Here is a 16,997-nt window from a genome sequence, read left to right on the forward strand (position 1 = left end):
TCAACTCAGGGACATTGTTCCAACAATTATTCCCTTTCTTTCTCTATATAATCGTTTTTTATTTCCACTAGATTATTGCCATTAACATACAAACATACTATTGATTCTCTAATTTTAAAAAAAGAAAGACAAATTTCTCTGAACCCCACTCCTTCACCAGCTACTACTACATTTCTTTTCTTTTCTTTGAGACAGGGTCTCCCTCTGTCACCCAGGCTGGAGTGCAGTGGTGCAATCTCAGCTCACTGCAACCTCCGCCTCCTGGGTTCAAGCGATTCTCCTGCCTCAGCCTTCTGAGTAGCTGGGATTACAGGTGCATACCACCTCACCTGGCTAATTTTTGTATTAGAGACAGGGTTTCACCATGTTGGTCAGGCAGGTCTTGAACTCCTCACCACAGGAGATCTGCCCTCCTCGGCCTCCCAAAGTGCTGGGATTATAAGCGTGAGCTACCACCCCGGACCTCTTTCCTTGCTTTAACAGCAAAACTCTTTAAAAGAATTTTCTCTCTATGCTATCTTAAATTCCTCTTCCCTCTTGCCCTCATGGCTCACTTCAGTCAGGCTTTTACCCCTGTGACTCTACAGAAACTGCTCTTACCCTTGTCAATGACCCCCTTGTTGCTCAATACAGTGGTATGCTCTTTATCCTTGTCTTTTTGACCTATCAACAACACAGGATACAGTTGCTCATTCCTTCTGGATATCCTTCATGTGGCTGCCAGGTCACCATGTTCTCTTTGTGTTTTTCCTCCCTTGTACTTGTTCCTTCCCAGTCTCCTTTTCTTTACTCATTTTTCTGACTGCTAATGTTCAAGGACCTCAGGACTCAGTCTTTTTTCCTCTTCTTTCTCTACACTCACTCCTTTGGTGATGTCATCCAGTCTAACTACTTTAAATTCCATCTACATGATAAAGACTTCTAAATTTATTGCTCCAGCCCAGAGCTCCATCTGGAACTCCAAGTTAATATAACCAACTGCCTATTCCACATCTCCACTTCAACATCTAATAGATATCTCAAACTCAACATGCCCCAAACCGAACTTCTGTCCTATGGGAACAAAATATCTTCTACCTATGGCTTTCCCCATTAGGTAGCAACTCCTTGTTGCTTTGTTGCTTAGGCCCAAAACCTGAGTCATGCTTGACTTCTCTATTTCACACGACACATTGAATCCATGAGGAATCCTGTTGTCTCTACCTTCAAAATGTACCCACAATCCAACTTCTTACCACACTTCCCCTGATACCCTTTGACCTGAGCTATCATTTCGTGCCTAAATACTGTAAAAGGCTCTTCAACATAACATCTAGAGTGATCCTTTAAGAATGTAAGTGAGACCACATCACTTCTATGCTCAAAACCCGACAGTGGCTCCTCATTTTAGTTGGAGGAAAAGCCAAAGACCTTACAATGACCCATAACGCCGTGCAGGATCTGGCCCCACTGCCGCTCTGACCTCCGTTCCGCTCTTCCCTTCAATTTTCCCCTTTCAACCACCTTCAGCCCCGCTGCTGTTTCTTGAATATGTTGTGTGTCTCTTTGCTTTGAGGCCTTGGTTCTAGCTGTTCCTTCTGTTTTGAAGGAGGTGAGGAGCTGTCCATCCCAGTGTCTTCCCCAAGGTAGCCAGTTGGCCAACTCCCTCTTCTCCTGCAGCGAGTGTGCTCCGTTCTCAACTTCTCAGTGATGTCTATCCTGACCACCCCATTTAACATTGCAACCTGGCCCTTCACCTCTGAAATTCCAGATTCTCCTTACCTTGCTCTCCTTTTCGTTCTCCATAGCACTTATTATTGCTTAATATAGTATAGGATTTACTTGTTTAGTAGAACTCAAGCTCTGTGAGGGCAAGGATCTTTATCTTCTTCAGTAATGTACCCCAAGCACTTAGTACCTGGAACATAGCAGGCCTTCTGTAAAGATTTGCTGAAAATATGAATAAATGAATGAATCTACTTGTTACCAGTGTTCCAAAATTTCAGAATGTGTGTGTGGGTGCGTGTGTGCATGCTTGTGTGTGTGTATGTGTGTGTGTGTGTATTTAAGAGAAGATAAAAATTCTTCATTCCAACACCTGAAAGCAGGAGCTCTCTTTTATATTTTAACCATTAAATTAATTTATTTAGAGACAGGGTCTTGCTCTGTTGCTCAGGCTAGAGTGCTGTGGGACAATCATGGCTCACTGTAATTTCGAGCCCCTGGGCTTACGTGAACCTCCTGCCTCAGCCTCCTGAGTAGCTAGGACTATACCCATGTGCCACCATGTTCCAGCTCATTTTTTTTTTTTTTTTTTTTTTTAGGCAAGGTCACACTCTATCATCCAGGCTGGAATGCAGTGACCTGATCTCAGCTCACTGCAACCTCGACCTCCTGTATTCAAGTGATCCTCCCACCTCAGCCTCCTAAGGAACTGGGACTACAGATGCACACCACCACGCCCAGCTAATTTTCAAAATTTTTATACAGACAGGGTTTTGCTTTGTTACCCAGGCTGATTTTTTTTTTTTTTTTTTTTTTGGTAGAGACAAGGTCTCACTATGTTACCCAGGCTGGTCTCAAACTCCTGAACTCAAGCCATTGTCCTGCCTCAGCCTCTCAAAGCACTGGGATTACAGACATGAGCCATCACACCCAGCCTTAACCATTTTAAAAATATAAATCACTTAAAAGTATATTATACACACCACTCCTTTCCTATTTTAACAAGTTATATAAATATAGATTTATGTTTTCCTAAAGGCCCTTGGCTTCCCTAGGCTCATCAATAATACTACCATGTTATATCTGGGAAATGCTCAGGTCCTGCTGGGATTCCCCAGGTGTATCCCAGATGACCAGATGACTCTGTCTTTTGGTTTGGTTTCTAATTCAGCTGAGCCTCAGGGCCTGTACTTGGGAAATGGAACACTAGCCAAAAGAGAGACAGCTCCTCCTGTCTCCAGCTTGCTGTCTCCCAAGAGCTACATGTCTCTCCTCTCTGCTTGCTTCTCTTCTCTCCTCTCTCTCTCTCTGTCGACCAGCGTCCTCTGCAAACTCATCAGCTTTCTCAAGGTCACATTGGGTATTTCTCTATCTCAACAAAAGTGATGCAGAAAACTAGTTTGACTGGGAGGGGAACTTTCCGTAGGTCTGGAGCGGGGGACTGTAGAACCACTTCCTCTTTCTTTTGGGGATGACTTCCGTGTTTGGGAACCAGAACAAGGCAGCTACCACTTAGGCTGCTTCCTATTGCATCAGTTCCACAGGCTGCCACCAGCAGATTTTCGGATAAAACCTGCTTCACCCGTGGCACCAAATGGTGGCAGTCACAGTTGGTGTTAAATGCTGGCTGAAAGACCAAAATCAAGAGAAAAAGGAAGTAAGCAAGATGAGTGGACCCTTAAAGTTTCACTCTATGAGCAACTCAAGTGATAGCGTTGAAAAGGACTTCTGAGTTTAAATAGTCCCATCCTCTATACCATATATGAACCTTTTTTTTTTTTTTTTTTTTTGGTAACATTCCTGACTGGTAATGCTAGAATTGGCAGAGTCCTTGCTAGCCATTTCTCCCAGCAGACCCAACCAGGGATGCCATTAAAGACAGAGCAAACACCCATGGTCGTTTATATTTGCTTTCCTTTAAGTCGTGTTTATCTCATTCTAAGTACTTCCTTAGAATGAAATGATGGGTATCTAATTCATTTTGCAGCCGCCAGCCCCTCTAATTATAGACCTATCCTTCCTCTTACTTCTCATCTAGGAATTTTTGTCAAGTGAACCCTCACAGAACATCATATCTTAGCACAAATAAAGAGATGGAGAAATACCTAAGACAAAGTAGAAATAGACTCTCTTGGTGGGTTGGTTTTTTTCATAGAAAACCCCAGAAAGGGCCAGGCACAGTAGCTCTCACCTGTAATTCCAGCACTCTGGGAGGCGGAAGTGCAGATCACTTGTGGCCAGGAGTTCAAGACCAGCCTGGCCAACACTGCAAAACCCCATCTCTACAAACAGTACAAATATTAGCCGGACATGGTGGGGCATGCCTGTAATCCCAGCTACTCGGGAGGCTGAGGCAGGAGAATTGCTTGAGCCCGGGAGATGGAGGCTGCAGTGAACCAAGATCAAACCACTGCACTCCAGCCTGGGCGACAAAGTGAGACTCCACCTCAAAAAAAAAAAAAAAAAAGCCCTTTTATTTTTACATCTAATGCGAAATCTTTTCTTTCTTTCTTTCCCTCTCTCTCTCTCTCTCTCTCTCTCTCTCTCTCTCTCTCCTTCTTCTTCTTCTTCTTCTTATTATTATTATTATTTTTTTTTTTTGAGGCGGAGTCTCGCTCTGTTGCCCGGACTGGAGTGCAGTGGCCAGATCTCAGCTCACTGCAAGCTCCTCCTCCTGGGTTTACGCCATTCTCCTGCCTCAGCCTCCCGAGTAGCTGGGACTACTGGCGCCCGCCACCTCGCCCGGCTAGTTTTTGTATTTTTTAGTAGAGACGGGGTTTCACCATGTTAGCCAGGATGGTCTCGATCTCCTGACCTCGTGATCTGCCCGTCTCGGCCTCCCAAAGTGCTGGGATTACAGGCTTGAGCCACCGCGCCCGGCCTCTTTCTTATTATTATTTTGAGACGGAGTCTTGCTGTGTCTCCCAGGCTGGAGTGCAGTGGCGCGATCTCAGCTTACTGCAAGCTCTGCCTCCCAGGTTCACACCATTCTCCTGCCTCAGCCTCCCAAGTAGCTGGGACTACAGGTGCACCACCACACCCGGCTAATTTTTTGTAGAGACAGGGTTTCACCACGTTAGCTAGGATGGTCACGATCTCCTGACCTCGTGATCCACCCACCTCGGCCTCCCAAAGTGCTGGGATTACAGGCGTGAGCCACCATGCCTGGCCCCTTATTTCTTTAAAAAAATAAAGTACTGGTGTATGTGTGTGTGTGTGTGTGTGTATGCACACGCATACACAAGTATACTTTAGGACAAAATTTTACAAAGAAATTTTTGTTTTGTTTTGTTGTGGTTTGTTTTTATGAGATGGAGTTTCATTCTTTTTATCCAGGCTGGAGTACAATGGCTTGATCTCAGCTCACTGCAAACTCCTCCTCCCGAATTTAAGCGATTATCCTGCCTCAGCTTCCCGAATAGCTGTGATTACAGGAGTACACCACCATGCCCAGCTAATTTTTTTGCATTTTTAGTAGAGATGGGGTTTCGCCATGTTGGCCAGGTTGGTCTCGAACTCCTGACCTCAGGTGATACGCCCGCCTCGGCCTCCCAAAGTGCTGGGATTACAGGAATGAGCCACCGTGCCTGGCCCAGAGATTGTTTTTCATTGGCTTAGAAATGTGTCATTCAGAAATAAACCTCTCTGATTTCTTTCTTTCTTTTTTTTTTTTTAAGACGGAGTTTCATTCTTGTTGCCCAGGCTAAAGTACAATGGCACGATCTTGGCTCACGGCAACCTCCGCCTCCCAGGTTCAAGCGATTCTCCTGCCTCAGCCTCCCTAGTAGCTGGGATTACAAGCACATGCCACCATGCCCGGCTAATTTTGTATTTTTAGTTGAGACAGGGTTTCTTCATGTTGATCAGGCTGGTCTCGAACTCCTGACCTTAGGTGATCCGCCTGCCTCAGCCTCCCAAAGTGCTGGGATTATAGGCATGAGCCACTGTGCCTGGCCAGAATATATATTTTTTTAAATTCCAGGATAAGGTAATAGTAGAATTGCCTTTCATTTCAGACTGAACTCCTCACCACAATTTCCATATTCATTCTTGGAAAATGAGTGATGAATGGAAGGATAGTAACCTACAAAATCAACTCATACTCACAGCAGCTTGAGTGGACAATAAGTGAGATGCACAGGGAAAACACAGAGACTTATTTTTTAGGCTGGAAGTATTCTTCATCTAACTGTTTTAATTATCTACTTACACATTTTTCAATACTAAACAGATAGGAATTTTAGGGTGCTTAGTTATCATTGTTTTAATCTATTCTTTGCCACTGAAAAGAGGAAAGAAAAAGGTCCATTGACTAATGTATTGTTAATTGCATATTTATTATACATATTTTAGGAGGATCTAATTTTCTTGTAATCAAATACTCTGAAGTTCAAGTTCATTACTTTTATTTAGATAGTGATTTTAATGCCACTTAGTTCTCCGATTTCCAGTGTGACTCTCTACCGCCCTCTTTGCTTCCTAAAGGAGAAGATATTTAATAACTTATTTTGTAGATTGAGATCTGCCAACACTAGATCACAAGGATAATTAAGTTTTTCTTCTTTGGAGGCTCTGCGTTAGGCCAAACCGGAAAAAAATATAATTCTCTGGTATTTTTAGAAATGTGCTATCTTTTGTAGCTGTAGGTGATTTCATATTCATACCGATTTAGTCTACTTTAGAGCTAATTATGACTTCTTGTTGCTCTTACTAAAAGTAAGCCTAGAATTATAGTCTATTATGTTCTCCACCAACCAAAACATTATGTATGTTTCTTTTTTCCTTACATGGGAAAGCGGATGAAAGAGTTGCCCAGTGGGAATTTTTTTATAAGCAAAATGAATCCATTCTTTTACACCATACAATATTACGAAGTTGTTTATTTGAAGATATTTAAGGAGATTCTAAGGATCCTAAACTTTTTGCTACTGGAAAGAAAAAGTTGAAGTTGTCTAGTAATGTGAAAGTGGAATCCAGAAGCCTTTTGTCTTTTATAATCCTTCCTCAATAAATCCCAGGATTGTTTTGAGGGGTCAGCTTCATCCTACATTCAGTTCACATATTGGTAAATGAGGAATATCCAAATAAACTACTGGAATTTTCACTCTGATATATACATATATATGTAAAATTTTCACCCTGATATACATATATAAAACATATATTAATATAATATATCGATATAGTATATATGTAAAATATATCAATATATTTTCATATATTAAAAAATATATCTATATGTAGATCTATATATCTATATATATTTTAGATATATATCTATATATAGAAAATATGTATCTATATATAGATATATTTTTTATATATGAAATATTATATATAGATATATAGATATTTTTTGAGATGGAGTTTTGCTGTCGTTGTTCAGGCTGGAGTGCAGTGGTGCAATCTCAGCTCACTGCACCCTCTGCCTCCCAGGTTCAAGTGATTCTCCTGCCTCAGCCTCCCTAGTAGCTGGGATTACAGGCATCCGCCACCACGCCCAGCTAATTTTTATATTTTTAGTAGAAGCAAGGCTTCACCATGTTGATCTGCCAGCCTCGGCCTACCAAAGTGCTGGGATTATAGGCATAAGCCACCGTGCCCAGCCTAAAATGTATTTACGTGTGTGTGTGTGTGTGTGTGTGTGTGTGTGTATGGGGAGAGAGAGAGCATGTGCAAGGGAGAGAGCTGGGTGTGGTGGCTCATACATGTAATCCCAGCACTTTGGGAGGCAGAGGCTGCCACATCACATGAGGCCAGGAGTTCGAGACCAGCCTGGCCAACATGGTGAAACCCTGTTTTTTGTAAAAATACAAAAATTAGCTGGGCATGGTGACATGCATCTGTGCCACCTAGTCCCAGCTACTTGGGGGGCTGAGCCACGAGGATCACTTGAACCTGGGAGGCAGAGGTTGTGGTGAACTGAGATCAGGCAGTGGTACGATCGTGGCTCACCACAGCCTCGACCTTCCTGGCTTAAGCAATCCTCCCAACTCAGCTTCCCCAGTAACTGGGACTACAGGCTCGCCCCACAACGCCTCACTAATTTTTGTGTTTTTAGTAAAGACGGGGTTTCACCGTGTTACCCAGGCTGTTCTTGAACTCCTGGGCTCAAGTGATCTGCCTGCCTTGGACTCCTAAAGTGCCCGGATTATAGGCATAAGCCACCACGGCAGCCTTGATGTATTCTTATTTGGATACACTGGCTCTAGTCTAAGAAACATTGGCGGTATGAACTCATGGTTTAAAGATTTGTCTAAAGTAACAGCAATATTAGATTGAATCCAACGTTTTAGACTGTCCTCCTCATCAAAGGTAAGTCTTTTTTTTTTTTTTGAGACCGAGTCTGGCTCTGTCGGCCAGGCTGGAGTGCAGTGGCGCGATCTTGTCTCACTACAACCTCCACCTCCCGGGCTCAAGCAGTTCTCCTGCCTCAGCCTCCCGAGTAGCTGGGGCTACAGGCATGTGCCACCATGCCCGGCTAATTTTTGTATTTTTAGTAGAGACAGGGTTTCACTATGTTGGCCGGGCTGATCTCGAACTCCTGACCTCAGGTGATCCACCCGCCCTGGTCTCCCAAAGTGCTGGGATTACAGGTGTGAGCCGCCATGCCTGGCCCATCAAAGGTAAGTCTTTTTTTTTTTTTTTTTTTTTTTTTTTGAGACGGAGTCTTGCTCTGCCGCCCAGGCTGGAGTGCAGTGGCCGGCTCTCAGCTCACTGCAAGCTCCGCCTCCCGGGTTCACGCCATTCTCCTGTCTCAGCCTCCCGAGTAGCTGGGACTACAGGCGCCCGCTTCGTCGCCCGGCTAGTTTTTTTTTGTAGTTTTTAGTAGAGACGGGGTTTCACCGTATTAGCCAGGATGGTCTCGATCTCCTGACCTCGTGATCCGCCCGTCTCGGCCTCCCAAAGTGCTGGGATTACAGGCTTGAGCCACCGCGCCCGGCCCAAAGGTAAGTCTTGAATCAAATTATGTTAATATTAAATTGAGGAGCATGGCAGTTAATTTGCATTATTTAGATGATACAGAATGTTTGGATTTAACATTTGTGGTAAGGGTAATGGATTATAGAGTCCATGCTCCAGAATCAGACGAAGGCGAGTTCAAATTTAGACTCTTGCTACTAATTAGCTCTGTGTCATTGGAGTTCCTTAAATGCTAAAGCGTATTTCCTCAACTCTAATAGAGTTCTTCTGAGGAAGAAACAACCACACAAATCTGACACATAGTAGGAACTCAGTAAATGTTAGCAGAAATGTTTACTGTTATTTTTATTTGAGATAAATGTATAAGGCTATTTTTTTATTGCACAGTTTCTCAATTTTGAATGGTTTAAATGTACACACAGATACCCTGGGATCCTCATTAAAATGCAGATTCATGGCTCATGCCTGTAATCCCAGCACTTGGGAGGGCTGAGGTGGGTGGATCACTTGAGGCCAGAAGTTCGAGACCAGACTGGCCAACATAGTGAAATCCCATCTCTACTAAAAATACAAAAATTAGCCCAGCATGGTGGCACACACCTGTAGTCCCTGCTACTCAGGAGGCTGAGGCACAAGAATCACTTGAACCTGGGAGGTGGAGGTTGGTTGCAGTGAGCCAAGATCCTCCCACTGCACTCCAGTTTTTTTAAGACAGCAAGACTCTGTCTTAAATATATATATGTGTGTGTGTGTGTATATATATATATATATGCAGATTCTGATTCAGTTATACTGGGGTGGAATCTGAGGTTCTTCATATCTAACAAGCCTCCAGGTGAACATTTGTATCACTAAATGCAGAACACGGTTACACAATAGAAAGAACATAAGCTTTGGATTTATCCTTCTATGAACTGGAATCCTGGTGAGCTATGTGACCTTGGCAAGGTCAAACTTCCTCCTCTCTAAGAGGGAGATAATAATATCTATTTCTAATTAAATGAATTTTCATCAAATAAAAAACAATATACTAAAATAGTACCTGGCATACTGTAGGTGCTTAACAAATGTAAGTTCAGGCTGGGCAGGGTGGCCCACACCTGTAATCCCAGCACTTTGGGAGGCCAAGGCGGGTGGATCATCTGAGGTCAGGAGTTTGAGACCAGCCTGGCCAACATGGTGAAACCCCGTCTTTACTAAAAATACAGAAAAAATTAACTGGGCATGGTGGCATGCACCTGTAATCCCAACTAGTGAGGAGACTGAGACAGAAGAATTGCTTGAACCCGGGAGGTGGAGGTTGTAATGAGCTGAGATCGCACCACTGCACTCCAGCCTGGGTGACAGAGCAAGATTCCAACTGAAAAAAAAAAATATATATATATATATGTATGTGTGTGTGTGTGTGTGTGTGTTCAGTTTTTCTGTAAGAAATGCTTTATTGGTCTGTCCAGTATGGAGGGGTTGTGATAGTTTCCATTCCTAAAAGAATGGAAAAGTCCAATTTCCTATGAAAACTTCTTAGAATTCTAACTTGATGAAATCAACGTCAACATTGGTTTAAAAGTTTGTCATTGCATAGCAAGCAAGTCAATTCATACCAGATGGCGAGCAAACAGATTGGGAAAATGCCCCAGGCAAGCAATGGGACTTGGAGACAGAGTGGGTGGGATTTCTGCAGGCATAGATAACTGCAAAAAGGAGCTAATTCTGAAGCATTTTATTTTACTATTATTTTCTTCTACCCTTTTTATTATGGAAAATTTTAAACATAAAAGTACAGAGGGTGATATAATGAACCCCACATACCCATCAGTTGGCTTCGGTAGTTATCAGCACATGGCCAGTCTTTAGTTTACCTTCCTCCCTCTTCCTCCTTCTCTGAATTATTTTATTTTATTTATTTATTTATTTATTTATTTTATTTTTTTTTTTTGAGACAGAGTCTCGCTCTGTTGCCCAGGCTGGAGTGCAGTGGCCGGACCTCAGCTCACTGCAAGCTCCGCCTCCCGGGTTTACGCCATTCTCCCGCCTCAGCCTCCTGAGTAGCTGGGACTACAGGCGCCTGCCACCTCGCCCAGCTAGTTTTTTGTATTTTTTAGTAGAGACAGGGTTTCACCGTGTTAGCCAGGATGGTCTTGATCTCCTGACCTCGTGATCCGCCCGTCTCGGCCTCCCAAAGTGCTGAGATTACAGGCTTGAGCCACCGTGCCCGGCCGCCCTCTGAATTATTTTAAAGCACATTCAAGACATAGTATTTGATCTATAAATATTGCAATGCATATCTTTAAAAAATAAGGACTCTTGGCCGGGTGCAGTGGCTCACGCCTGTAAATCCCAACACTTTGGGAGGCCCAGGTGGGTGGATCACGAGGTCAGGAGTTTGAGACCAGCCTGACCAACACGGTGAAACCCTGTATCTACTAAAAATACAAAAATTAGCTGGGCATGATGGCATGCGCCTATAATCCCAGCTACTCTGGAGGCTGAGGCAGGAGAATCACTTGAACCCAGGAGGGGAGGTTGCAGTGAGCCAAGATCACACCACTGCACTCCAGCCTGAGCGACAGAGCGAGACTCCATCTCAAAAAAACAATAAATAAAATAATTTTAAAAAAGGACTCTAAGTTTCAAAAACATAACCATAATACTGTCATCATAATTCATTCAAAAATGACATTGAATTTATGGTATATATTTTAATTATTATCCAATTTTACTAGGTAATGAGGTAACTATTAAAGTGGAATTCAAAATAACCCAACACTTAAGAACAAGGTAAATACACTTGTTCCCTGAACATTGGTGTTATCAAGGAGGGCAGAACAGTCATTGTCTTACCAGCAGCAATGACATTCACGGCATCCCTCCTCTCACTGCTCCGGCTGGTTCCTAATTGGTCTGCCAGCTCTAGGTCTCGATTACATCCTTAAAATTGTCCCCTGTATTCTAAGCCCTCCCAGCTTAATTATCTCTGACAGAAATAAACTGCCTTTAACTTTTGCCAGGAGTAGGGCACCCCTGGCAAGCTGATCTGAATTCTAGGCTCTCAAAAAGTGCTTTGAGTTCTAGGATCTCATAAAATACTAGAGCTGTAAAGGACTTCATAGTTCAGCTACTAGAAAAAACCAAGGGACAAGAGTGTTAAATAGCTTGCTCTGCCTCGTAATTACCTAAAAACCTTTCAAAATAAAGGCAAATTATGATGTGTCTAACCTGAACTTTCTGTGTGGTAAAATTTCAAGGAGTTTCTTTTCTTATTTTACAATATTTGGTTATCTTTTCTTGAGTTATCTCATTGAAATCCTTCTTGAACGCACATAAAATTTTCATTCCAATTTTTATTTTATTGATTGAGACAGGATTTTGCTGTGTTGCCCAGGCCAGAGTGCAGTGGTGCGATCTTGGCTCACTGCAACCTCTGCCTCCTTGGCTCAAGCCATCCTCCTACCTCAGTGTCCCGGGTAGATGGGACTACAGGCATGCACCACCACGCCCGCCCAATTTATGTATTTTTTGTGGAGACAGGGTTTGACTATGTTGCCCAGGCTGGTCTCAAACTCCTGAGCTCAAGCCATCCACCCCTCAGCCTCCCAAAGTGCTGGGATTACAGTTGTGAGTCACTGCGTCCCGCCTCAATTTTTAATTATAAAATATTTCACACATACAACTACTAAAAATAAGGTAATACACACCTATTGATATATTAATACACATATTATACAAAACAAATGTAATAATCTCAAAGAGATTAAGTGCCTTGCTCAATCTACACAGCTAATGAATGGTAGACTAAGACCATATTCTTTTTCCACATCATGCTAATAATGGGTACCTTTTTATACTGACTGAATGATACAGACAGACACCCATGCTTCCTAAGCACCCCCTTAAAACTATTTCATGCCTGGTATTAAGTAAAATCTCACAATTAAACAAGAACTCTATTAACTCTAATACTTGACTTACAGACTTTGGTGTAGTCCAGTGGTTCTTCAACTTGAATGAGCATAAGAAACAACTGGAGGGTTTGTTCCAACACAGATCGTTGAGTCCCACCCCAGAGTTTCTAATTCATTAGGTTGGGGTGGGTGCGTAAGATTTTGCATTTCTAATGAATTCACGTGTGATACTGATGCTGCTGGTCTGGGGTCACCCTTTAAGAGCCATTGGGCTAGGGTTAGATACTGAATCCTAGACTTAGCCCAGACAACAAACTAGTGTGAATGGGCCACTTAACCTCTGAGTTTCCATTGCCTCATCTGTACAATAAGCATTCTGGACCAGTTCTACTATTATGAGTTTATGATTAAGAACTATCTTCAAACAAACATATTAAAATACCTTGGCAAGGGGCATATATTGACTGGGGAGGGGCATGAGGAGGAGACTTCTGGGATGGAAGTGTTCTAGTTCTTGATCTGGATGGTTGTTATATGTGTGTACCTAGGTAAAAATTTATCAAGCTGTGCATTTAAGATTAATGTACATTATATAATTTAACATATGTATGTGAACTTCAATAAAAAGATTTTTAAAAAGCTTCTTGCCAAAAATGGAAGTTAAATGTTTGCATATTCTAATTTTTATTTTTAGTGTGACACAGTAATATAATTTTTTATTGCCTGCATAAATAATATCCACCAATGTCATACTAAGTAACAGAAAAAATAAGGCTTTAACATCCATACATTTACACAGCTAGGGGATATTAAAACTGCAGCTGGTATGAACTTAGCTCTTCATTCTGTTTACCCAGAGAGACCAGGGCAGTAGGGAATCTGAGAGCATTGCAGAGGTGGATACGGGAGAGTGTATACTTCTATGTTTCATAAATTCAACCAGGATGTCACAAAAACGGTTCGCAAATGACCTGGGTGAATATCGCTGGATCTTCATTAAGATGCAACGAATTTTGCGGTTTCCCAAATAAGGGAAAGAAGAATCACATATGCAGTTTATTTGCATTGACTCATTTGAACGCATTGGTCCAAAAAACAAAACACAAAAAAGAACAAAAAAAAAATTAAATGGTTCAGACTTGTGTTCTGGACAAGAAGCATATGTCCTGGAATGAGAGTAATGTGGGAGATATGAATCTACAGACCCCTAAGTCAATCTCAGTTCTGGACTCTCGGTAAAGTGCCAGAGCTAAAGAGTGCATCTCTTCCCAATGCTGCGTTCACTTACGTTATGTTGGGAGCTTCAATCTGGCCATAGGGGAAATGTACACCATGGATATCAGCAAATGCTACAAATCAGAATGCTTTATTTCAGGGTGCCAGCCTACCAGCATATTACTGCTCACCTACCTCTTGTGGTGGGAACATCTTGACCATATTGAATATGCTTTTAGCATATAAAGATACGGAGTTTTTCATACAACATGAAGTCTAACTGTAACTACAACATGAAGTCTAACTGCTTCGTCTGGTGCTCAAAAGAACAGCTAGCTCTTCCTACATCAGAAGACAAGTTGATGGTTTAGAGCTTACATACAGCCAATTTCATGTCTATAGCTCCACAGAGTAATATTTATGTCTTAAGGTACCTTGTGATTGATTTCAGGCTCTCTTCAAATATATATTCAAAGTATTGTCCAAGCACGGTGGCTCATGCCTGTAATCCTAGCACTTTGGGAGGCTGCGGCAGGCGGATCACTTGAGTCCAGGAGTTCGAGATTAGCCTGAGCAATGTGGTGAAACCCCATCTCTACAAAACGTACAAAAAATAGCCAGCTGTGGTGGTGCATGCCTGTAGTCTCAACTACTTAGGAGGCTGAGGTGGGAGGATGGCTTGAGCCCAGGAGGTCGAGGATGCAGTGAGCTGAGATTGTACCACTGCACTCCTAGGCGACAGAGTGAGATACTGTCTCAAAAATGAAACAAAACAAAAAAACCCAAAGTATTTTGAAGGTAATTATGTGCTGTTTTAAGACCAGAGCTGCTGTGCAGGCTGTGGCTTCTAAGTGAATTAATTCCTGTACTAATATGCAGGTCCCAGAAAAGCCAATGATTCATTTTGGTGTTAATGACTGGAAGTCAGGGCCAGATTTAACTAGGGACCAGGATTGCATCTTGATACAACCATCAAGCCAGAGATACTTTTTCATCTTGGCCAAAACATTACTGTGATATCCATGATCTGCTCAGAATTTACTGAGAATCATGATGATGTTTTAGAAGGAACATTCATTCTCATGGAGTTAAGGGGTTTGGGGTGTATAATGTAGGACTTGTACCTAATTAAGATCTTGGATAAATGATTTCACTTCTCTAGACTTCAGAGTCTGAGGGATGAGGGGGTAATGTGGATAATCTCTTGTGCCTTCTAGCACTTCAGAAAAGAAAAACTAAACCAGCTTGCAGCTGATGTGTAACCTGCAGCCGTAAATAGACAGTTGCATGTATAAATATGCAATGTCTACATGGTGTGATTGAAAAAGTTTCTATATACCACATCCCCAATATGTCCCATCCACATATACTCTAGCCTCATAATGTGAGTCTCTGCATAGAATTAGAGCAGTGTGGCATGGTGGCAAGGAGACTGGAAAAATGCTACTTCCAAGCTGTGTATCTTTGGGTACATTACTTAATCTCTCTAAGTCTCAGTTTCCTCATCTATAGATGAATGGGTTGAATCCTACTCATGGGGCTGTTGAGGATTAAATAAACTGAGTATTCAAAAGGGTTCATAAGATAGCATAATACAAATATTAATTATTAACACCCATCCCTGTAGTGTGGAAAGTGATTTAAGATGTCAGAATGACAGTGAAATTCTGCATGCTTAATAATAAGAATACAACAATAGCCTTCAAAAGAGATGAATGTTGTACTTAGAACATTCAACGACATAACAACAACAAAGACCACTTAACTTCCTAACTCAGGAAATAGTTTATAAGTAAGTTGATTCTTAGAGATTGAACAATGGATTATTCAGTCTCAAATTAGGTAGGCCTTTTGTTTTCCCTCTATCTCTTGCTAATTGTACATATCAAGGTTAGAAGAAAATGAAAAGCAAGAAGGTGTGCTGCCTGAGAGGGACCAGCTGGCCACCAAGTGTTCCTCCCCAGCTGGCACCCTTATTGCCTTCCTCCCAGCACTTAGTCAGCAGGTCATCTCTCAGGGACAGATTCACATTAGTGGAGTTCAGAGAGACTGATGTATAAACTAGAATTCTATTTTATTGATTTACGAGGAGACTCCTTTCTGAGGAGCTGAACATCTGCATTATTTTTGCCAGTAAGTTCTAGACACACGAATAACAGTTATAGAAACAGAAAACCCAAATTATGGTGGTTTAAACAAGACAGACATTTCTCTTTCCCATAAAGGAAGTCTGGTCATATGTAAGTCCAAATCGATACAGTAATTTCAATGTGTCATCTGAACTATAAGCTTTCATTCTTCTGCTCTGTCATCCTCAACCTGTAACTTCCTTTCTCAAGGTCACTCCATGGTCCAAGATGACTGCTAGAAGCCACTCGTGATGTCCATGTCCCAGGCAGCAATAAGGAGGAAAGAAGAAAGAAGGATACATCCCCTGAGTTTCAAGAGACTTTCTGTTAGTCCCATACATATTTCCACTTACACTTCATTGATGAAGATCTAGTCTCATAGCCCCATCTAGCTACAAGGGCAGTTGGGAAGTATAGTCTTTTAGCCAGGCACATTGTTACCCCAAATAAAGTGGAGGTTCTATTATTAGGAAGGGAATGAAAAGGATGTTGAGATAGGCATTCCTGCTGCAGCTACCAAATTACAATCATAAGTGGCTGAATGAGCAAAGAGTTAGATATGTGATTTGAAGACCACATTGTTAAGCTGAGCTTCTCAAACCTCAAACACAGTTTGGCTCAAACACAGCTAAGGCTGAACTTCTCAAACTTCAGTGTGCACACGAATCACCAGGGATAGTGTTAAAATGCAGATACTGGTTCAGAATATCAGAGGTCGGGACTGAGATCCTGCATTTCTAATAAGCTCCTAGATAATCTTGGTCTGTGGATCACATTTTGAGCAGAAGGACCTAAGGCATCTTTCCTAACATTATTGGTATTTTCTCTAACAATCAGAGGGAAGCAGGTAATGCAGCCAGAGTACCGCATGGGGAACCATGGGCTAGGAGTGCTTTGGGTGCCTAGATTTGGAGTAAGTGGACACTAGCTAAAGTTCAGTGCTACAATTTGCTCTAACTGAACCTACTATAGCAACTTTCCCTTTCACAGCATCTGCCCCACATGCATACTGACTGAGATTCCTTCAAGGAGTGAGTTAAGAAAAAGGGAGGAATGAGAAACAGGGGAAGGTAGCCACTCTGGGCGTCATGATCTTGACTCAGAATTCAGTCTACTGCTCTGC

The sequence above is a fragment of the Rhinopithecus roxellana genome, chromosome 1 (genome assembly GCF_007565055.1).
Source record: "Rhinopithecus roxellana isolate Shanxi Qingling chromosome 1, ASM756505v1, whole genome shotgun sequence".
NCBI classification, from domain to species: Eukaryota; Metazoa; Chordata; class Mammalia; order Primates; family Cercopithecidae; genus Rhinopithecus; species Rhinopithecus roxellana.